Raw genomic sequence first — 24035 nt, forward strand, 5'->3', positions numbered from 1 at the left:
CTTCCTGCCCAGACCAATTTTGAGCTTTCAGCGCTGTCGCACTTTGAATGACAATTGCGCGGTCATGCTACACTGTACCCAAATTAAATTTTTATCATTTTTTTCCCACAAATAGAGCTTTCTTTTGGTGGTATTTGATCACCTCTACGGTTTTTATTTTTTGCGCTACAAATAAAAAAATACCGAAAATTTTGAAAAAAAAATGTTTTTTTTTGTTTCAGTTTCAAAACTTTGTAAATAAGTACGTTTTCTCCTTCACTGATGGGCACTGATGGGGCTACACTGATGGGCACTGATAAGGTGGCACTGATGGGCACCAATGTGGCACCAATGAAGTGGCACTGATAGGCGGCACTGATGGGCGACATGGATGGGCGACACGGATGGGCGACACGGATGGACACTGATAGGTGGCACAAATTGGCACTGATAGCTGGCACGGATGGGCGGCACGGATGGGCATGGATAGGCGGCACAGGTGGGCATGGATAGGCGGCACAGGTGGGCATGGATAGGCGGCACAGGTGGGCATGGATAGGCGGCACAGGTGGGCACTCATAGGCGGCACAGGTGGGCACTCAGCCGGCACAGGTGGGCACTCATAGGCGGCACAGGTGGGCACTCATAGGCGGCATCGGTGTTATAGTAATGGATGCCAATCAGTGCCAAACAATAATGCATGCCAATCAGTGATGCCCATTGTGGGCACTGATTGGCATCCATTATGGGCACTGATTGGCACCCATTGTGCTGACTGGCATCCCTGGTGGTCTAGGGAGGATTATGGATTTTATTACCTTTTCCCTGGTGGTCTAGTGGTGTCCCTGGTGGTCCAGTGTGGGCATCCTCGGGGGGGCTGTGCTGATAATCGATCAGCACAGACCCCCCCTGTCAGAGGACCAGCCGATCGGCTCTCCTCTACTCGCGTCTGACAGACGCGAGTGAGGGAAAGCCGATCACCGGCTCTTCCCATTTACACTGTGATCAGCCGTGATTGGACACGGCTGATCACATGGTAAAGAGTCTCCGTCGGAGACTCTTTACCGAGATCGTAGTTGCCGGGTGTCAGACTGACACCCCGCAACAACGATCGCCGCGATGCGCGCCCCCGGGGGCGCGCAGCGGCTCATAATCCTAATCACGTCATATGACGTCCGGTTAGGATTATGAAACCACTTTGCCGCCGTCAATTCCCTATAGGGCGGGCGGCAAGTGGTTAAAAACATGAAGTGTTTGAACATCTCTCAATGAATGGGTACAAGACATCAGTACACATTATGATCAGAAAAGGGTTTTTTTTTTTTTCTTCACACCCAACGTGTTTCGGAAATTGTAGTTTCCTCCTTCTTTAGGGGTAAGAATATATATATAAAAAAACGGATGCTCAAACAGTGTGTACAGTCACACTTCAGTTAGTCTAAAACCATGTAATGGGACAAGGACACTCAAAGGTCTTCACTCAAAGGGTCCCCAGGGAACATAAGTCGATGGAGAGGTCTATACCCATCGGCCGGCAGAGGAACTGTAGAATACTAAGGTGGTAAATACCCTTCCGCCACCAGGGGGGTAACAGACGCATCTTCTCCATTTCATGGACAGATGACGAGACGAGCGGACGCACAATAGTATTCTCTCACCAAGGGTTCTCTCATCTTTTCCGACCCCAGTGTGCCTTTTGGCTTTCCTTGCCTTGTTGCGTTTCATTTGTTACCCCCCTGGTGGCGGAAGGGTATTTACCACTTTAGTATTCTACAGTTTCTCTGCCAGCCGATGGGCATAGACCTCTCCATTAACTTATGTTCCCTCGGGACCCTTTGAGTGAAGACCTTTGAGTGTCCTTGTCCCAACACATGGTTTTAGACTAACTGAAGTGTGACTGTACACACTGTTTGAGCATCTGGTTTTTTATATTCTTACCCCTGAAGAAGGAGGAAGCTACAATCTCTGAAACGTGTTGGGTGTGAAAAAAAAAACCTTTTCTGATCATAATGTGTACTCATATCTTGTACCCATTCATTGAGAGATGTTCAAACACTTCATGTTTTTAATATGCATATACCTGTTTTTCTTATATATTTTTTGAATAAATGATTTAACGCTCACCTTTGAATTTACTTTTTTTGGAGAATTACTATCATGTGCCTTAAAAGTCCACCCTATAGGGGATTTTTTCTTTGTTGTTTCTTTCAGTATCGGATGTGGCACATGATATTCTTTCAGGTAGTGGCACTGGCTATATATATATTTCTGAATCATTCAGCTGTTCATTAGCAAACTTCAGATGGGCCTGTACATGTGCTTTCTTGAGCGTGCGGGCGCTGCAGTCAGTCCTTCGCAGCCTAGTGTTTTACCAATTGTTTTCTTGGTGACTATGGTCCAAGTTGCCTTGAGATCATTGACAAGATTCTCCTATGTAGTTTTGGGCTGATTCCGCACCATTCTCATGATCACTGAAACTCCATGAGGTGAGATCTTGCATGGAGCCCCAGACCAAGGAAGATGGACAGTATTTTGTGTTTCTTCCATATGTGAATAATCTCACCAACCGTTGTCACCCTCTCACCAAGATGCTTGGCGATGCTCTTGTAGCCCATTCCAGCCTTGTGTAGGTCTACAATCTTGTCCCTGACATCCTTGCACAGCTCTTTGGTCTTGGCCATGGTTGAGAGATTGGAATCTGATTGACTGATTGCTTCTGTGGATAGGTGTCTTTTATATAGGTAACAAGTTGAGATTAGGACTCCCTTTAAGTGCTCCTAATCTCTGCTCGTTACCTGTATATAAAGCACCTGGGAGCCAGAAATCTTGCTGATTGAGAGGAGATCAAATACTTATTTCACTCCTTAAAATGCAAATCAATTTATAACTTTTTTCAAATGCGGTTTTCTATATATTTTTGTTGTTATTCTGTCTCTCCCTGTTCAAATGAACCTACAATTAAAATTATAGACTGATCATTGCTTTGTCAGTGGGCAGATGTACAAAATCAGCAGGGGATCAAATACTTTTTTCCCTCACTGTACCACCAAATGAAAGTCCAATTTGTCCTGATAAAAACAAGGTATTATCCACCTGTATGCACAAAATAGTTGTAATGATATGTACGGTTTTACTAACACATGTCAAAGTTGCAAAATTGTCCATAGGCATTAAAATTTGTTTTACCCTTAGGTGCAAAGGGGTTCAGCTCCATATGTCTAAAAAAATAATAATTAACTTGGGTACACTATTGCATAACAAAGTAATTATCAAACTATCACAGTGTTTCTACCTGTAAAAAAACTATCAAAACTGTAAAAAACTGAAAAGTATTGGGGGTATATAATATAGGCTGGTACTCATATGGTTAAGAAATTGTAGAAAAGTATATTGTTTTTAAAGACTGAAACCATGTGCATAAAAGGTAAGCACCCTTGGTAGTTTGTCCCAATCCCTGTCACTTTCACTGGACAGCTTGATTGGACAGCATTTCCATGCACATGTAAAATGCATGTTAAATATAAAAAGGAATCAATATATTGGCGCCAACCTTTACATGTACAACAGCATACAGTTATCAGAATACAAATTTTAAGTTATTTCATTTATTTGGGTGTTAGTACTATTGCAAGACCACTGCTAGACTTTATTTACTTTAATGTAAAAAATATTATATCTCCACATTTCATTTGAAAAAGCTATATTATACAAAATTACATATTAATCATCGCTTGTTCCCAATACTGATGGCTTTATAACATGTATAATAAAACTGAAACATCTCATAATTAGATCTTAATCCTGGCCAGGCTCCTGATCCCCAGCTGGGGTTTTCTAGCGGGGATTGAAAGAGAACTGAATAATCCAAAAGTTTTTTTATGCCTAAAAAGTTTAACTATAAAACTCCCTGTTATCTATGTAATTTTACAGTAATGCCTTATTTTTAAAGGGAAACTATAATCATTTTTTTGTCAAGTTTTAAAACAGATATATTTCTATCTGTTTTTCAATGTAGCATTTAAACCCATTTATTCATGAGGTTGATATTTTTTAATTTGTGCATTAAATTCATATGTTACCTAGAGCAGTAGGTTATAAATAACAACCGCATCATTGCTGTTCCAATATTGTAACATGAGGCATTCATGGGTTAATACATGAAAAAGACCACAGCAGAAATAGTTCCCTTTCAATCAGGTCTCTCAATGAATCTTAAACTCATCTCATAAGTGATGAGTCATTGCTCTGATTCATCTTGTTTGTAAATTTTCCCTTATATCCTTTAGGCCAGGTTCACACTGGACACGACAGTTGTAGCACTTTGCATCCGAATTTGCCCTGCGAATTGAAGTGCAACTTCAATGAACAGGGATCTAACTTTGATCCCAAACAATACCAGGCACTGTGTCTGGTATGAATCTTTAGGGGAAACTACACACAAAATGTTAAAAAAAAGAAACGACATGGGTTCCCACTCAAGGAGCATACCAGGTACTGGTATGGATTTTAAGGGGAGCACCCATGCCGAAAAAATGGTCTAGGGTCCCCCCCAAAATCCATACCAGACCCTTATCATCCATTACAACCCATACACAGCCTGGCAGGCCAGGAACCTGAACCATGCCTGAACCGTACCAGGTAGCATGCCCTCAACATGGGGGGTGGGTGCTTTGGGGGCAGGGGGGCCCTTTGATATATTGATGAGAACAAGGGCCTCTTCCCGATAACCCTAACCCTAGCATTAGAGTGGGAGAGAGCGTTGAGTCAACATCTGAAGAAGTGAAGAAGAACAGAGGCAGAGGCAGAAGACAGCGGAGAAGATCCAGAAAAAGAGCGCAGAGAAGACCCGGCAGAGGCAGAAGACAACGGACAGAGGGAGAAGAACCCGAGAGAAAGCGGAGAAGACCTGGAGAGGGGAGAATAACCTGCAGAGGCAGAAGACATTAGCGGAGGAGTCAGAAGAGCCGGAGAGGGGAGAAGAGATTGGAAAAGACGAGCTGCCTTAATAAATTACTTTAAAAATATGAGTAATGTGTTTTATTTTAGGTGAATGGGTAGGGGTACAATGTACCCTGTACTCATTCACATAGGGTGGGAGGCCAGAATCTCAGAATCTGGGGACCCCCTTGTTAAAGGGGGCTTTCAGATTCCGATAAGATCTCTGCCCGCAGACCCTGGCAAACAACGGCCAGGGTTGTCGGGAAGAGGCCCTTGTCCTGATCAATATGGGGACAAGGTGCTTTGGGGTGGGGGGGTGTTGAGGGTATGCGGACCAGTATGGTTCAGGAGGGGGGCGCTCGCTCATCCCCACCCACTTTCCTGACCTGCCAGGCTGTGTGCTCGGATAAGGGTCCGGTATGTACTTTGGGGGGACTTTGCCGTGGAGTTCCCCTTCAAGATCATTAGAGCACAAGTCGCATGCCAAAGTTGGATCAGTTAGGACGGTGATCCGACTTCAGTGATATTCAATGGGCTGAAGTAGGATCAAAGTCAGACCAAAGTAGTGCAGGGAGCATTTTCAAAGTCGGACTGACTGACTTGTGTCGGACCAGTTAAGACGGCTCCCATAGGGAAACATTGATTTTCACACGTCATGCGACATGAGCTCCCAATGTCGGAGCGTTTTGTCGTACCAGTGTGAACCCAGCCTTAGGCAACTTTCACACCAAGGCACTTTACAGGCACTATAGCCTGCAAAGTGCCTGTAAGGCACCTCTCCTCTCACTCCAGTGTGAAAGCCTGAGTGCTTTCAGATTGGAGTGGTGTGCTGGCAGTACGCAAAAAAAAAGTCCTGCAAGCAGAATCTTTGAGGTGCTGTAGGAGCAGTGTATACACTGCTCCTACAGTGCCCCTGCCCATTGAAATCAATGATCAGTGCCACTTTGCAAACGATTTGAACCCTTTTTCGGCCACTTGCGGGGATTAAAAGTGTCCTGCTCACGCCCGAAAAGCGCTGCTAAAAATAGCTGTGCTTTACAACCGACTCCCGGGCACTGCCAATGTGAAACTGCCCTTTCTGTAAACAATCTTTTTTCAACATGGTAAACTAGAGGAACTTAGGGCCCTTTCACACTGGTTTTTATTGCATTTTCACCTTGAAAGAAAAACGCAAGAAAAAAGGTCTTTCTTTAAATCCTATGGGACTCTTCACACCATTGCGCTCTGGGTGCGGTGCATTTTGAAAAGTCCTGCATGCTGCATCTTTGATACGGTTTTGAATACCGCACCAAAAAAATAGCTCCCCATTAAAATTTCAAGAAGGTACACACTATAAATAGCTCACTGCTATTGTTGTTTACCATAGCGGTGGTACTCTGCTGGACTTCTGGTGACAGGTCTGTGATAATAATTCTATATGGCTGTTTAGGACACTTGATTGTCCTTCACCGATGTTTTAATGATTTGTGGTCACTCTGGAATTAACTTTAGATATCTGTTTTTTTCAGACTCTTTATGTGGAGCAATAGGCTATTTTCTTAACCTCTTGAGATCCGCGCTATAGCCTAATGACGGCTACAGCGCGGACCTCCTTTGCCGGGACTACGTCTATTGACGTCGTCCCGTGCACGAGCGGCCTGCGCGGCGCGCTCTGTGATCGGCGAGTCAATGAGGCTCGCCTGATCACCAATCCGAGCAAGGGGTCCATCCCGACCCCTTACCACGTGATCAGCTGTCAGCCAATGACAGCTGATCATGTGACAAAACAGAGCCGGTAATCGGCTATTTTTCTTCTCCTCGCGCTGACAGCGCGGGGAGAGAAAATAAAAGCCGATCACCTGCCAGTAACCCCCAGAGCATTAATAAAGTGCCACCCAGCAGTGCCACCCATCAGTGCCCATAATGCCACCCAGCAGTGCCATACATCAGTGCCCACAGTGCCATACATCAGTGCCCACAGTGCCATACATCAGTACCCACAGTGCCACCTATCAGTGCCCAAAGTGCCACCTATCAGTGCCCACAATCTGCCTCAACAACATTGCTGCACCTCAGTGCCACATATCAGTGCCCATCAGTGCCCATCAGTGCCGCCCATCAGTGCCCAGCAGAGCCACCTATCAGAGCCACCTATCATTGCCCATCAGTCCCATCCATCAGTGGTACCTATCAGTGCCCCTTAGTGCCACCCATCCATGCCACCTATCAGTGCCCATCAGTGCCGCCTTATCTGTGCCCATCAGTACTGCCTTGTCTGTGCCTATCGGTGCCACCTTATCTGTGCCTATTAGTGTCGCCTTAACTGTGCCTATTAGTGTCGCCTTAACTGTGCCTATTAGTGCCCACCAGTGCCGCCCATCAGTGCCCACCAGTGCCGCCTCATCAGCGCATTTCAATGAAGGAGAAAAATGACCTGTTTGCAAAATTTTATAACAAACTATTAAACATGATTTTTTTATTTTGCATCTTTTTTTGTTTGTTTAGCAAAAAATAAAACTCCCAGCTGTAATTAAATACCACCAAAAGAAAGCTTTATTTGTGGGAAAAAAATGATAAAAATTTCATTTGGGTACAGTGTTGTATGGCCGCGCAATTGTCATTCAAAGTGCATCAGCGCTGAAAGCTGAAAATTGGTCTGGGCAGGAGGGGGGTTTAAGTGCCCAGTAAGCAAGTGGTTAAAGAAGTGTTTTGCCTTATCAGCATAGGGCCCTGGAATATTTTGACCAGTAGACCTTGTTTGAGTCTGTATTTAGGCACACTTTTATTTACTATGTATTAATATATTTGGTTTTCCCTGTGGATGCCTTAAATTGTGCTGTATTCTTTCTGAGCTGGTCACCCATTATATCTTAGTGAGATATTTTTCCAGCATATGTCCTGAGGCCTCACCATTTCTTTTTTGAGGTAACCTCTATTCATTATCTAATGATATACTTCATAGTGTTTTTCTAGCTATACACAATGATGTATAGTCTTTCTTGCTTCATTTTAGCCCACAATCATTGTAATCCACCAGTCTGCTATATTTATAGCCGCTAGGCTTGACCTTGAAACTTTACATCTCCGTAGCCAAGTGAGTACCGTATTTATCGGCGTATAACGCACACTTTTTTCCCGCTAAAATCAGATGGAAATCGGGGGTGCATGTTATACGCCAACCCCCCGCTGTTTCTAAACCTTTCTGCCGTTCTCTGCGGCTTTTGGGTATTTTTGGCTGCACTCAGCCGTTCTTGGCTAACTTCGGGCGTTCTCGGCTATTTTCAGCTGCACTCGGCCATTCTCGGCGGCTTTCGGAAAGCTGAAAGCCGCCGAGAGTGGCCGAGTGTGGCCGAAAATAGCCGAGAACGGGCGAGTGTGGCCGTAAATACCCAAAAACCACAGAGAACAGCCGAGAACTACCGAGCACCGCCGAGATACACAGGACATCTGCTCTGTATCTCGGCGGCGCCATTTTTAAATGGCAAAGACGCTGACAAGACTGCAAATGACTGACAAGGCTGCAAATGATTGACAAGGCTAAATGAAAGGCTGCAAATGACTGACAAGGCTAAATGGAAAGCTGAAAATGACTGACAAGGCTGCAATGGAAGGCTGCAATGGAAGGCTGCAAATGACTGACAAGGCTGCAAATGACTGACAGTGCTGCAATGCAAGGCTGCAAATGACACTGATAAGGCTGCATTGATGGGCATTTAAATGTAAGTTTTTTTCCTTAAACTTCCTTCCTAAAAGTTTTTTTTTCCCTCCTAAACTTGGGGTGCGTGTTATACGCCAGCGCGTGTTACAGTATACGCCGACAAATACGGTATATGCTGAATTTAGGATTTCTATATATTTTTTATTTATTCCATTTTTATCCAAGGGTATTTTTGGTTTTTTAATAGTAAGTATATATATATACCTCTCTATATTACGTCGATTTTTGACTGATCCCTTTGGGTATTTATGTGATTCTTGATGTGATCTGGGCACTCTGAGATGGCGTGGGGCATGTCATACATATGAGAGCTTTGTTGTTCTACCTCCATGCATCACCTATTTATGTCTGTTAGCAGACATTTCACCTTTGTTATGTATATTTGTGCCCACTGTCCATATTTCAAATATGATTGTTTCTCCTTTCTCAAGCAGAATCCCTTGAGGTCCTGAGGAAGCGAAAACGAAATGTCGGCCTGCCATATTCAAGCACTAATAGGGACCAGTACACTTATTATATGTGGCTTATTCTGCTGAAAGCCAATACCAATGGTTTTTAATGTTATATTGTCAATTTTTTATATCTATGTTCAATGAATTAATTTTCTATTATTATGTTGTATGCTAAACCCCAGCTAATACTTCATAATAAGCAGTTTTTTTTTGGGGGGGGGGGGGGAATGTTTAACATAAGTAAAAACTGCCAGTGTTAAATGCTCGAAAGGTTGATTTACTAAAGGCAAATCCATTTTGCACTACAACTGCACTTGGAATTGCAATCGCTTTAGATCTGAGGGGAAGATCTGAAATGAGGTGAAGCTCGGTTTTTTATTTTCCTTGCATGTCCCACTCAGATCTATAGCAACTGCACTTCCAAGTGCAATTGTAGTGCAAAGTATATTTGCCTTTAGTAAATAAACCCCTCTGTCTCATCCCTGTAACAGCAAGAAAACTTTTCTGTTGAAAAACAACCAACTTATTGGCTGGATTTCCAGATGAAAATACTGTAGAAAAAAAGACAACCTAAAATACACCCATCAAATCTAAGAATTGGTAAGTTGCAATATAATAAATGCTTGTTTTGGGGTTTAATACTGCCTTAAATCTCCCTATAATCCCTTTAGTTTACCTCCAGGAAAACAGCTGAACACGTATAAAACATGCAAATGAAACGCATGTATGTTTTATCTACAAAAGGATTTTAAATATGTACGCAGCCAGTCCGGAGATTTAACCCCCCTGACGGTGTTCCCGAGTCTGGCTCGGGGTGGAATTTTTATGCCAAAAGCGGTAACCCCGAGCCAGACTCGGGACCGCATCGCTGGATCCAGGAGGACGCTTACTTACCTTTTCCCCTGGATCCAGCGATGTCCCCCCGCTGTAAGAGTGAGCCGTGTCTCGCTCGATTCATCACATCGCCGATCTCCGTGCCCTGCGAGCATTGCGACGCACAGGGGCGGAGATCGGCGCCAAATTCAAAAAGTGAAACACACAGTATACATACAGTATAATGTAATCTTACAGATTACATTGCTGTATGTAATTATTTCACATCCCCTTTGTCCCTAGTGGTCTGCCCAGTGTCCTGCATGCAGTTTTATATTATGAAAACTGTTCTTTATGCCTGGAAACTGGAGATTGTCCATAGCAACCAAAACTGTCTCTTTACATCAAAAATGATTTTAGACCAGCTAGAAAACAGCGATTATAAATTAGAATCACTCGCAGAATTGAGTGATAGCGATTTGTGGGGAGATCCGTCATCAAATACTGAAAAGTAATGACAGTGACAATTCTGCAACTGAGCAAATTTCTGTGTTTTTGTTTTGATTACAATAATAACATAATTTTTATTATTGTTATATTATTATTTGGTACAAATATTTATAATTATTTATTATATTATAATTTATGATTTCATTTTTCAAACTTTATCATACCCGGATGTCTGCTAGACTCTGGTTTGGACAGATTTAAGTGAGTTATTGCTAAGAATTACAGGACTACAATATAAAACGCCAAATTTTCATGCAAAATAATGGTACCGCTTTCAGCACCTAAAATCCGAAATAATCATACCGCCAGGGAGGTTAAACTGCCCTGCCAGATAGCGCAGCTATATTGGTGGCAGTACAGTTTGACACCAATCTGACCCGTATCTGTAATTAGACAAATAAACAGCGGTAGCAAACTGATGAGGTCATCTGTCTTACCCCTCTTTCTGTCAGCAAATGTGCATACAGCAGAGCCTGATAGGCTTTTGTATTAAAAAAATATGGTATTATACAACCTGTGCAGAGTGCTATCAGCATTATGAGAAGTGCAAAACAACACATGTTTTACAATTCATTTTAGACAGTATTCACCTAAAATAAGGTGAAAAAAGAACATGTTATTTTGTGTTCTCACGTACATAAAAATTGATCAATTAATCATAAGAAAATGAAAAAGGCAGGCCTTGCATTATATTTATCTCATGAAACTGCTTCAATTATTTATCTTTATTTGCTCAAGCCCTTTGTTCTTATTTGTAATTTTTAAATATGTGATGTATCAGGGGAAACCATTTTAACACATATACTGTAAACTGTTCTTGTAGGGCTTTTTAATAAGCTTATGCTGTACTGTTCCTCTATCATTAACACAGTACTGTCAAAAGGCTTTCACCGAGAACAGTATGCTGTAATTAACTTTCTTGCAGCAATATTTCAGTAAGGATACTGACTGCAGTGTCTGACAAACAAAACTGATTCTAAAAGGAGAACCTATATACATGAAATATGATTCCAAAATTATTTCAGCATATGCAAGTAAAAACACTAAAAGAATGTTAAATTTACTTACAATAATCGCTAAGTGACTGAAAATATGCCATAAATGACCATTTAAGAGTATAAAAAACAAAGGCAGACACTATATTCTATTTCAAATCTAACACATGAGTAAACATTAGGTTTCTTAGGAATCATGGGGGTCTTTTTATTTTTAAACAATTGTTATTATTACAATGTGGAAGTAACTCCTATCTCTCTAGTCTTTCCATTTGTAGTGGAAACATAGAAAGAAGCACAGTGATTTATGAGACACTGGGGGTTATTTACGAAAGGCAAATCCACTTTGCACTGAAAGTGCACTTGGAAGTGCAGTTGCTCTAAATCTAAGGGGTAGATCTGAAATGAGTGGAAGTTCTGCTGATTTTATCATCCAATCATGTGCAAACTAAAATGCTGTTTTTAAATTTTCCTTGCATGTCCCCTTCGGATCTACAGGACTTTACTTCCAAGTGCACTTTCAAGTGCACTTGCAGTGCAAAGTGGATTTTCCTTTAGTTAATAACCCCCACTGTGTTATTCTAATGAAAATTGTAGAGGTTCCCTTACGAGGATATGTTTTATGCACATAAATCTATGTAAAAGTTGGGGATGAAAAAATGAGAACCAAACAAACATACAGCTAGAGGAAAGCCGTAAGTATTAAACTACTGGCAATTTACTAGAAACCTGGAGTGATCTTGATACAATCCCTAGAGAAGAACAAGGTCAAACATGGATATATTTCCAGGCTTCTAAGGCAAGTACATTTTTAGACATCATCTTATGCAAAATGGGACTTGTCGGTCGGAGGTTTTGGTGATAAGAACCGGCATATTAGGTCCAAGACATGTTTCAGGTGTATGAGCAATCCTTTTTGTAAAAATAAGAAATGCCACAAAATAACTTGGAGTAAAGTATAAAAGTTAAATTAACCATTACAATACAGGGCACTTTCGCCCCCTTCCTTCCCAGCACAATTTTCAGCTTTCATCGCTCTAGCGCTTTCAGTGACAATTGCGTGGTCATGCTACACTGTACCCAAATGAAATTTTTATCATTTTGTTCGCACAAATAGAGCTTTATTTTGGTGTTATTTATTCACGACTCCGTTTTTTATTTTTTGCGATATAAGCGCAAAAAAAGCGGAAATTTGGAAAAAAACAATATTTTCTTTTTTCTATTTTAAAAGAAATCCAATAAAATCTAATTTTGTCATACATATAAGCCAAAATGTATTCTGCTACATGTTTTTGGTAAAAAAAATTCCGTTATGTGTATAATAATTGGTTTGTGTGATCACGGACATATGTACGCAAATGATCATGTACATATGTGTGCAGGTGATCACGTACATATGTGTGCAGATAATCATTGGGACATGTGATTTTAGTGGGACATATGTGGGGACATGTTTTTATTATTAGGAACATGTGTTTTTATTATTTGGGTAAATGTATGTTTTGTGGACATATGTGGGGACATTGTGTTTATACTGTGTGGTGATGTGTGTTTACACTAGACTGATGATCAGTGAGTAAAAAGCTGTAAAAAACAGCTCATACTCACTGATCATCAGCCAGCTGCAGCGATCTGCTCTCCTCTCCTCAGAGATGACTTCTGTGTGAGGAGAGGAGGAGCCAATTGCCTAGCAACCGGCTGTTTGTTTACATCACATGACGGCCGTGATTGGACATGGCCGTCATGTGATCAGGAGGGCCAATCACAGAGCCCTCCTGCCGATCTGAGATGCGCCGTGTCCGGGTGACACGAGCACATCGGGATCGCGCCGCTGCGCGGGCACGCGCACGCGATCCCGCTCCTTCTGAAGGACGTTCCTGAACGTCCTATCAGAAGTAGACGGCTCCCACCCGGCCGTATATGTGCATTGGCCGGGTGGGAAGTGGTTAAGCAAATTAAACAAATCAAACAGTTTAAGACAAGCCACGCTAAATGACTTTAATGAGCTGTGAGTACTGTTTTTTATTTTCCTTGCATTTCCCCCTCGGATCTACAGCGGCTTTACTTCCAAGAGCACTTGCAGTGCAAAGTGGATTTTCCTTTAGTAAATAACCCCCAATGCTCCTTATCTAGCCTCATCACTGCCAGAGCAGTTTGTACAATCACTTGTAATACTGGTTATTAAAACAGGAGATCTAGCGCCTCTTACTCAAGTGTTACATCTATTCATAAGTAACTGCTATACACTCAATGGGGGTTATTTACAAAGGCAAATCCACTTTGCACTACAAGTGCATTTGTAAGTGCAGTTGCTGTAAATCCGAGGGGGACATGCAAGGAAAATAAAAAACAGCATTTTAGCTTGCACATGATTGGATGATAAAATAAGCAGAGCTTCCCCTCATTTCAGATCTACCCCTCAGATTTAAAGCAACTGCACTTCCAAGTGCACTTATAGTGCAAAGTGGATTTGCCTTTCGTAAATAACCTACAATGTCTATCATAATATTTGGCAGCTTAGTACTAAATGTCCACATTATTTCTTTTAGTGTAGACTCGGCAGACTCTTGATACTTGAATTCCTCTTACAAGCAAAGTACTTTATATTGAGTTGACTCTTAGATTAGTTACACCTTTATAAGCTTACGCATGACAGTAGTGTTATTCATATATTTCCATGCTTTTTGCTTCATGTGGTGGATTACCTTTGAAACAATTTTTAATAACATTCAACCTTATCATTGCATCCACATGCACATTTTATATTTGAAACAAAGCCATTATGATCTTTCAGTTTTAGAGCATTATCCTACAATTCAATTTAATTCTGAGCTATTAAATAAATTGTTTATACAATATTTTAATTGTGTCACTAATATAATAAAATTATTTTTATAAACTGCCTTTGGCAATTTAAACCATGGCAAATAGAAATTAATTCCAATTAATTAAGATCTCAGAACAAAAGAGGTGGTTCCAGCACCTTGTAGGTAAATATGACATGCATTTTGTTGAGATTAGCTTTAGGTTAGTGTTAAATGGTTAAGACTGAGTTTTAGTGTTGAAGCAGAAATGTACTCGCTCAATGAACATTAACCATTTTAAATCCTTGTGCTGCTTGACTTAGTCAATAGATAGGAGGGTTTATTATATTTACTTGTTTTAAACCCTGTTTGGTTTGCACCTTTCAAACATCAGGGAAGTTTGGAACTGAATAACGAACCCCACTGAAGTCTATAGGACCCAAAAGTGAAAAATCAAAAGTGCTCATTTTAAAGGCATATATGCAAGTAATTGGGCATACAATGGTTATATGGATCCGGGTACTACCCTGGGGACATGTATCAATGAAAAAAAGTTAGTAAAAAACATCATTTTTAAATGAGCAGTGATTTATTGATAAAAATCCAAAAAGGTTGCGCTTATACAAAATAATAAAAATAATTCAAATAAACCTAAATAAATCTTAAATCCCGTGAAGAAAAATTGTAGATGACAGTACATAGAAATATAAATAATAAATAAATATTCTGAAAAATGTACGTGAATAATCGTGAACTTCATATAGATATGTTCATAAATGTCTCAAAAAAACTCCAAAAGTAAAAAATTCCTGTAAGAAAATTCTTGTAGAAAACACAAATCCAGATACGGAAAAGAAAACATATATGGAAATCTGTCCACAGTCCATAAAAAGTTTTGAATGGCGACTGGGATATTTTCCTCAATAAAGTAACTTGTGCTGAATAGATTTTCACAATAAAGTGATTTATGTTGAGAAAATCCCACCACCAAATGCAAGGCATGCTTACCAGCTGTGAGAAGTTCGAGCACATGTGGTCATAACCCGGCCGGGGCTTTTCTCCTTGAAGGGGTCTCCACACACAGTCCAATCGTCTGGACAATCCGATCGGTGAGATCCTCTGGCAAGATCACCTGGCTCCACTTAGTCTCCACACACAGTCCAATCGTCTGGACGATCCGATCTGTGTGTGGAGACTAAGTGGAGCCGGGTGGTCTTGCCAGAGGATCTCACCGATGGATCGTCCAGACGATTGGACTGTGTGTGAAGACCCCTTCAAGGAGAAAGGCCCCGGCCGGGTTATGGCCACATGCGCTCAAACTTCTCACAGCTGGTAAGCGTGCATTGCATTTGGTGGTGGGATTTCATAAATCACTTTATTGTGAAAATTTCTTCAGCACAAGTTATTTTATTGAGGAAAATATCCCAGTCGTCATTCAAAACTTTTTATGGACTGTGGACAGATTTCCATATATGTTTTCTTTTCCATATCTGGATTTGTGTTTTCTATAAGAATTTTCTTTTTTTGAGACATTTATGAACATATCTATATGAAGTTCCCGATTATTCACGTAAATGTTTCAGGATATTTATTTATTATTTATATTTCTATGTACTGTTATCTATATTTTTTCTTCATAGGCTTTAAGATTTATTTAGGTTTATTTGAATTATTTGTATTATTTTGTATAAGCGCAACCTTTTTGGATTTTTATGGTTAATGGTGTATATCTCACATGGTGTTGCTGCTATAGTAGGTGAATTCTTAGTCCTGCGCAGAAATCTTTCCATTACAATTCCTAAGTGTGATTTAGTGATGCTTGAAGTGAAAGTATAAAAATGAAAAATTCCTTTCAATATAGTGCCTGGGGGGTCCCCTTATTCCACCTGTAAAGTGGCACACCTGTACTGTGTACAGAAGCTGCTGCAGCAATAATTTCATTTATAAAGCCCCAAAAATTTAATTTTCCCTGCAAGCTTTCTTTATTGTTTAAGCAACGGCTTGGGGAGACAGTCTATATGATGAGGTCACAATGTAGTGCACTTGGAACAAGATTAGAGATTTTTAGAATAAATTCTGGTGTCTCTACCACAGAGTTTGGATTTTTACTTCTGTAACGGGTGCGAAAAATTGTTCTATGGGTGTTCGTGGCGCCTTCACATGTAACCCTATAGAGGTACTCTTGGTGAAAGCAAGAACTGGCCTTGTTGTCCATAATTATAATGATATGTACAGTGGTGTGAAAAAGTGTTTGCACCCTTCCTCATTTCCTGTTCCTTTGCATGTTTGTCACACTTAAGTGTTTCGGAACATCAAACCAATTTAAACAATAGTCAAGGACAACACAAGTAAACACAAAATGCAATTTGTAAATGAAGGTGTTTATTATTAAAGGTGAAAAAAAATCCAAACCATCATGGCCCTGTGTGAAAAAGTGATTGCCCCCTAAACCTAATAACTGGTTGGGCCACCCTTAGCAGCAACAACTGCAACCAAGCGTTTGCGATAACGTGCAATGAGGCTTTTACAGCGTCCTGGAGGAATTTTGGCCCACTCATCTTTGCAGAATTGTCCTAATTCAGTTACATTAGAGGGTTTTCGAGCATGAACTGCCTTTTTAAGGTCATACCACAACATCTCAATAGGATTCAGGTCAGGACTTTGGCTAGGCCACTCCAAAGTCTTCATTTTGTTTTTCTTCAGCCATTCGGTGGTGGACTTGCTGGTGTGTTTAGGATCATTGTCCTGCTGCAGAACCCAAGTTCGTTTCAGCTTGAGTACACGAACAGATGGTCGGACATTCTCCTTCAGGATCTCTTGGTAGACAGCAGAATTCATAGTTCCTTTTATCACGGCAAGTCTTCCAGGTCCTGAAGCAGCAAAACAGCCCCAGAACATCACACTACCACCACCATATTTTACTGTTGGTATAATGTTCTTTTTATGAAATGCAGTGTTCCTTCTACGCCAGATATACTTGGACACACACCTTCCAAAGAGTTCCACTTTTGTCTCATCGGTCCACAGAATGTTGTCCCAAAAGTCTTGGGGATCATCAAGATGTGTTGTGGAGAAATTGAGACGAGCTTTGATGTTCTTTTTGCTCAGCAGTGGTTTTCTCCTTGGAACTCTGCCATGCAGGCCATTTTTGCCCAGTCTTTTCCTGATGGTGGAGGCATGAACACTGACCTTAACTGAGGCAAGTGAGGCCTGCAGTTCCTTGGACGTTGTTGTGGGGTCTTTTGTGACCTCTTGGATGAGTCGTCGCTGCGCTCTTGGGGTAATTTTGGGCGGCCGGCCACTCCTGGGAAGGTTCACCACTGTTCCATGTCTTCGCCATTTGTGGATAATGGCTCTCACTGTGGTTCACTGGATTCCCAAAGCTTTGGAAATGGCTTTATAACCCTTTCCAGACTGATAGATCTCAATTACTTTCTTTCTCAACTGTTCCTGAATTTCTTTGGGTCTCGGCATGATGTGTAGCTTTTAAGGATCTTCTGGTGAACCTTACTGTGTCAAGCAGCTCCTATTTAAGTGATGCCTTGATTGTGAACAGGTGTGGCAATAATCAGGCCTGGGTGTGGCTAGAGAAATTGAACTCAGGTGTGGACTACCACAGTTATAGTATGTTTTAACAAGGGTGGCAATCACTTTTTCACACAGGGCCATGATGGTTTGGATTTTTTTTCACCTTTAATAATAAACACCTTCATTTACAAATTGCATTTTGTGTTTACTTGTGTTGTCCTTGACTATTGTTTAAATTGGTTTGATGTTCCGAAACACTTAAGTCTGGCGAAAACATGCAAAGGAACAGGAAATGAGGAAGGGGGCAAACACTTTTTCACACCACTGTACCTGTCAAACAGGTGCAGAAAAATTGTTCTTTGGGTGTTGGTGGCACCTTCACACTGTAACCCTATAGAGGTACTCTTGATGAAAGCAAGAATTGGCCTTGTGATAAAGAAATATCCCTGCACCAACCAAATAGATACAGCGAGTACTGCTGCAAACACTGAGGGAAATGTCAGAACCCAGGTAGATAGATAAAATAAAGATAGTGCTGCGCTTTACATAGATTATGTGCATAAATTGAAAATAAAGTGCAAAAAGTGCTCTGGATTAGAAACACTAAAAAGAGGCAATTATTGTGATATAAAAGCACGGATAAAACTTAAACACAAGGTAAGATAAATGTATCACAAATTATTCATTGTTATTCTTTAGATAAACTCAATAATAAAAAAATAGTGATAAAATATTTTTCTCATGGGTGAATAAAGTTAAATGTGTATGTGAAAAAGTCCTTTTAAAAACATACGGTGCAGCAACTTTGGTGACTGGATATCAGTGTATATAAAGTGCTGGTGCTAGTGATCACTTTCTGCAATGTAGTGCTAGAAATAGGTGACTTCTTGTCCTCTGTGGAATGTGATATATGGGTGTCCCCTTACCTTACTGCTGTAACGTTACAGCATGTGAACATATCTTTAATATGGAACTGTTGTATGTCCCCTGGTAACCGTCCCAATTTGGCATTTCCGGCTTTGCTGGTGTATATTTCCTGTATACAATCAGCGCCCCCTTTTAAATCTCTGGTATGTCCGGAGCGGGTAAACCTCGCAAATAGAGCATGGGCGGATATAAGGAACATGAGGGATGCTTGATAGTGTAGTAAATTTTCAAATAGTTATTGGTAATAATACACTAAAAGGCAGGTAAAAAGGCAGGTACTCACATTAATAAGTATCAAACTGGCAGCAAAAAACGAGCAGCGAGCTCGCCCACTTCATCAGGAGATCAATGAAGTCATGTGACTGTGACGAACACGCGTCGGGAATACTAGATACCGGACGTGACGTGGATGAGCTCGCCCATGAGAAAGATTTGTATTTTGGATATTTTATCAGGATTTTTTTATTATTGCAGTTATCTGAAGAATAACAATGAATAATGTGTGATACATTTATCTTACCTTGTGTTTAAATTTGATCTGTGCTTTCATATCACAAGAATTGCCTCTTTTTAGTGTTTCTAATCCAGAGCACTTTTTGCACTTTATTTTCAATTTATGCACATAAACTATGTACAGCGCAGTATTATCTTTATTTTATCAAGAATTGGCCTTGCTGTCAAAAATTGTAATGATATGCACCTGTCAAACAGGTGCGTAAAATTTTTCTTTGAGTGTTGGTGGCGCCTTCACACAGTAACCCTATAGTGGTACTCTTGATGAAAGCAAGAATTGGCCTTGCTGTCAAAAATTAGAATGATATGCACCTGTTTGAGAAAAATCGGTCTTTGGGTGTTAATTGTGCCCATAACCTACACCAAAAACATTCTTCCAGATGAACAACACCCACAACACTAGGCAGCCTAGAAGTCCTGCAGAGATTCCACATCCTAAAAACACTTAATCTGCAACATCGGCATCAGGGGCTTCATAGCTGCTGGTAATCAAGGACTGATTAATTTTGGTAAAAGTCAGATGGTCCACTCAGTCTGTGGACAGATACGTTCTATCATCAGTAAAAAACCTCCAGCAGTGCTGAATGTAGTTTGGAGAGCACGCTGGGTGAAAGGCAGCCCAGCAGCTCAATAGCATACTGGGCAAGTTCTGGCCAGTGGTCTATTCTCATGACCCAGTAAGCCAGTGGATCATCGTCTGGAAAGCTTTGCATCTCTGTTTTCACCCCTACATAATCGTCCACTATGTGACAGCCCTGGGCGACGAGGACTAAAAAAATTGAGAAATGCATCACTTAGGCAGCAGCCTTCTCCACCGCTCCTCTCTTGACCAACAGAAGCATCAAAACTACGTTTTCCATGACACTGTAACCTACCAGAGTCAGGAAAAGCGTTCAATAAACTTCTCTTTAAGGTTTCCTCAAGAGATTTCATCTTCTGCACTCTCTGTGGGGACGGGGGGAGTTCTGAGACTTTCCCCTTATAACGGTGGTCAAGGATGGTTGCCAATCAATAGTGATCCTTTTGCAGGCTTTGAAGCATGAGGGGGTCCATGCACTGCAAATTTGCAGAGGCCAGAGAAGTAGACCCCTCGGGTCACTGAGGATTATACTATCTGGAACTGCCTCCTACCAGCCACGTACTACTCCCAAGGGTTCTGCGGATGGAAAATCATCTCTTGCTGTTTGACGTATGTCTTCCTCTGCTTCAATGCCTCTGAAACTGCCAGAATCCTCCTTCTCTTCTTGTGTGTTCTGTGGCATAGGAACAATTGTGTCTGCATAAAGTGGGCCTTGAGAGGAAAAGAAGTCCTCCTCTTCGTCCTGCTGCTCTGCCTCAAGTGCTCTGTCCATAATGCCACGCAGAGTCTGTTCCAGTGGGAACACAACAGGGATTGTGTCACTGATGCATGCATTGTCACAGCTCACCATCCTTGTGGCCTCCTAAGATGGTGACAGTACAGTGCATGCATCCTTTATGAACAGCCATTGGAGTGGGGAAAAAAAGCTGAGCTGGCCTGAGCCTATCGTTGTGTCATACTCACACAAGTACTCATTGACATTGACTTGAGTAATGGCTGTGCATCGTCAAGGAGCAAGTAGCTGATTCTGTGTTCACTCCGATGCCTGATGCTGGGGCTATGGCAGGAATAGCTGTGGACAAGGAGGCAGGTTTTGCCACTCTGGCAGCTGTAGGGGGCTGCACACTTGTCTCTGCTTGGGTGACGGAGGATGAGGACGGTTTAGTAAGCCAATTGACCGCCTCCTCTGCATGCTGTGGCTGGATAGCATGGGCAATATCACTAAACAGAGGAAATGATGCCCTGCCTGAGGACTGAACACGTCCACCTTTGCCTGTTATTATTATTATACAGGATTTATATTGCACCAGTCGTTTGTGCAGCACTTAAAAAAATTAAGGCAGACATTACAGTTACAAAAATTGGAGAACTGTGAGAAAAAAACTGCACTACGAAATTATCAATGCTTCTAGGGAAGGTCTGAAAAAGACCTGATGGAAGCTGCAACTCTGCTGTACACCAAAAATACAGAAAACAGTAAAAAGAAAAATATGAATTGCGCTAACCTATAAAATTAATAAAAACATATGTGCGAATAAACCACAAATTATATATTAAATACTCCCTTTAACAGACAGAATCAAACTACACCGGTCACAAGAATATCTCAAAGACCATGCGAGTCCGAACCTGTCACCAGATATTGTGGCCAACCCTACTTCAATAAATGATAATAATTACTTGAGTGAAATACTGCCTAGTGTTACAACACTAATTAAATCAAAAAATTGTCACAAATAAGTAAAACATATATAGTCCACCCAAAATATTATGTGCAAAAAGTCCAACGAAAGTTCAAAGTGTAAATAAAGTCAAACATGAATTATAAACCACCCGTGGTAAAAGGTGAAGCACACAGCAAGTCCAAATGAGGCTCTTCAGACATGTAAATCGTGTTATATCCACCACCACCTATGTAAAGATTGGCTCCTTACCAGAAAAACATTGGACTTTGTTCACATAATATTTTGGGTGGACTATATATGCTTTACTTATTTGTGACTTTTTTGATTTAATTAGTGTTGTAACACTAGGCAATATTTCACTCAAGTAATTATTATCATTTATTGAAGTAGGGTTGGGCACAATATCTGGTGACAGGTTCAGACTCACATGGTCTTTGAGATATTCTCGTGACCGGTGTAGTCTGATTCTGTCTGTTAAAGGGAGTATTCAATATATAATTTGTGATTTATTCACACATATGTTTTTATTAATTTTATAGGTTAGCGCAATTCATATTTTTCTTATTACAATTCCAAAACAATTTGGTACAAGAGGAATCAGAGGGCCCTGCTCATTAGAGCTTCTAAAAAGTGAGGGTCAAGTGATACAAAGGGTAATAGCTGTGGGGATGAACTGATGGAGGAAATAAAACAATGTATTAGAAAGCAGGGTAGGCTTCTTTAAAGAAAAGGGTTTTCAGGGATCGTCTAAAGGTGGATAGATTAGGGGACAGTCGGACAGATTGAAGTAGGGAGTTCCAAAGTTGCCTGTGGACACACTTGCTGCTGGCCCCCTTACAGTGCCATGGAAATGTGTACCTCTCCTTGCTGTCCTCCCAGACATGCTGTGGGGGGTGCTTATTAACAATGGGGATTATTTACTAAAGGCAAATACACTTTGCACTACAAGTGCACTTGGAAGTTCAGTCGCTGTAGATCCGAGGGGGACATGCAAGGAAAATTAAAAAAACAGCATTTTTGCTTGTACATGATTGGATTATAAAATCAGCAGAGCTTCCCCTCATTTCAAATCTTCCCCTCAGATCTAAAGCGACTGCACTTCCAAGTGCACTTGTAGTGTAAAATGGATTTGCCTTTAGTAAATCAACCCCAAAATGTAATAAAGATGTGTAAATGTGTATATGGATGCACTTTAATCAAAAGAAAGTGGTGTTTGGTGCACTTTAATTTGAGTATTCATGACACAGACACACTCCACGGATACCCTATAATATACTGCAATATACTGTGTCAAACGTGCAGTAACGCACAAAACTATATGGTGCTAAACTTGCAGTAATGCACAGAATTATATGGCATTAAACTTGCAGTAACGCAATGAAATATATGGCGTTAAACATGCAATAACACACAGAACTATATGGTGTTAAACTTGTAGTAACACACAGAAGTATATGGCATTAAACTTGCAGTAACGCAATAAAATATATGGCGTTAAACTTGCAGTAAGGCAATGTAATATACAGCGTTAAACTTGCAGTAAGGCAATGTAATATACGGCGTTAAACTTGCAGTAATGCACATGTAGTGACCATAAAATATACTGTGTTAAATGGTCACTACACTCACACTGACTGAACAACCCTACATTGACATTAATGTAAAGATGAATGGTGGTCACTACACTCAAAATGACCAAACTATCCCTACATTGACACTAATGTAAAGATAAATGGCCGCACGACACTCACAATGACTGAACTATCCCTACATTCACACTAATGTAAAGATGAATGGTGATCGCACTACACTCACAATGACTGAACTATCCCTACATTCACACTAATGTAAAGATGAATGGTCGCACTACACTCACACTGAACTATCCCTAGATGCACACTCAACTGATATTCTACACTGACAATAGAACCAGAATAGAACACTATAGCACACTAATGGTTTAATAGCACTGAACAGAGCTCTGTGTTCAGTATCTCTCTCTCTCTCTATGCTCCGCCATCACACTACAAATGGCCACTATGGAAAGAATAATTTTATAGTGTGGGGCAGGATTAAGAGCAATGAGCCATAATTGGATACAGTCATCATGAGCACATCCAATCATGGCTCTGACAGTGCCCTGTCTCCTGATTGGGTGAAGCTTTCATTGCTTCAGCCAATCAGGGCTTTCACCACACAGTGCGTTGTAGTTGTTCAGCGGGACGAACAACCCTATAATTCGGTTGTTCGTAGAACATCCAAACAGCCAACGTTCAGATCAAACTCATGCTCAGGCCGACCTGTTCGCCCATCCTTATTCAGGATGGACTTCGGGAGTTTTAACCTGCAATCTTCCTTTATTCCCTTATTTATATAGGCTATTGCCAGTTTTAGGCCGCGTACACACGGGCGGATTGTCTGCCCAACTAAGTTCGTCAGACAATCCGACAGACAGTCCGTTCAACTTTTGAATGAACGGACTTGACCACACACGATGAACAGACAGTCCGCTGAAAACTTGTGGGATGACGTGTACAGCACGTACGACGGGACTAGAAAAACGACGTCCAATACACTGCAATGCAACCTTCGGCCGTGTAAATCCTTTCTGAGC

The 24035-nt window shown here is 41.1% G+C and overlaps 1 protein-coding gene across 4 annotated transcripts in view; it reads right to left on the reverse strand.

The window, feature by feature from the left end:
* Positions 1 to 24035, reverse strand: part of RELN (reelin) — a 651259-nt gene that overhangs the window by 247548 nt on the left and 379676 nt on the right. The gene's annotated exons all lie outside the window — the stretch shown is intronic.

Source organism: Lithobates pipiens, unplaced genomic scaffold (assembly GCF_037356315.1).
Source record: "Lithobates pipiens isolate NorthernLeopardFrog02 unplaced genomic scaffold, aLitPip1_a1.2 Scaffold_8, whole genome shotgun sequence".
Lineage (NCBI taxonomy): Eukaryota > Metazoa > Chordata > Amphibia > Anura > Ranidae > Lithobates > Lithobates pipiens.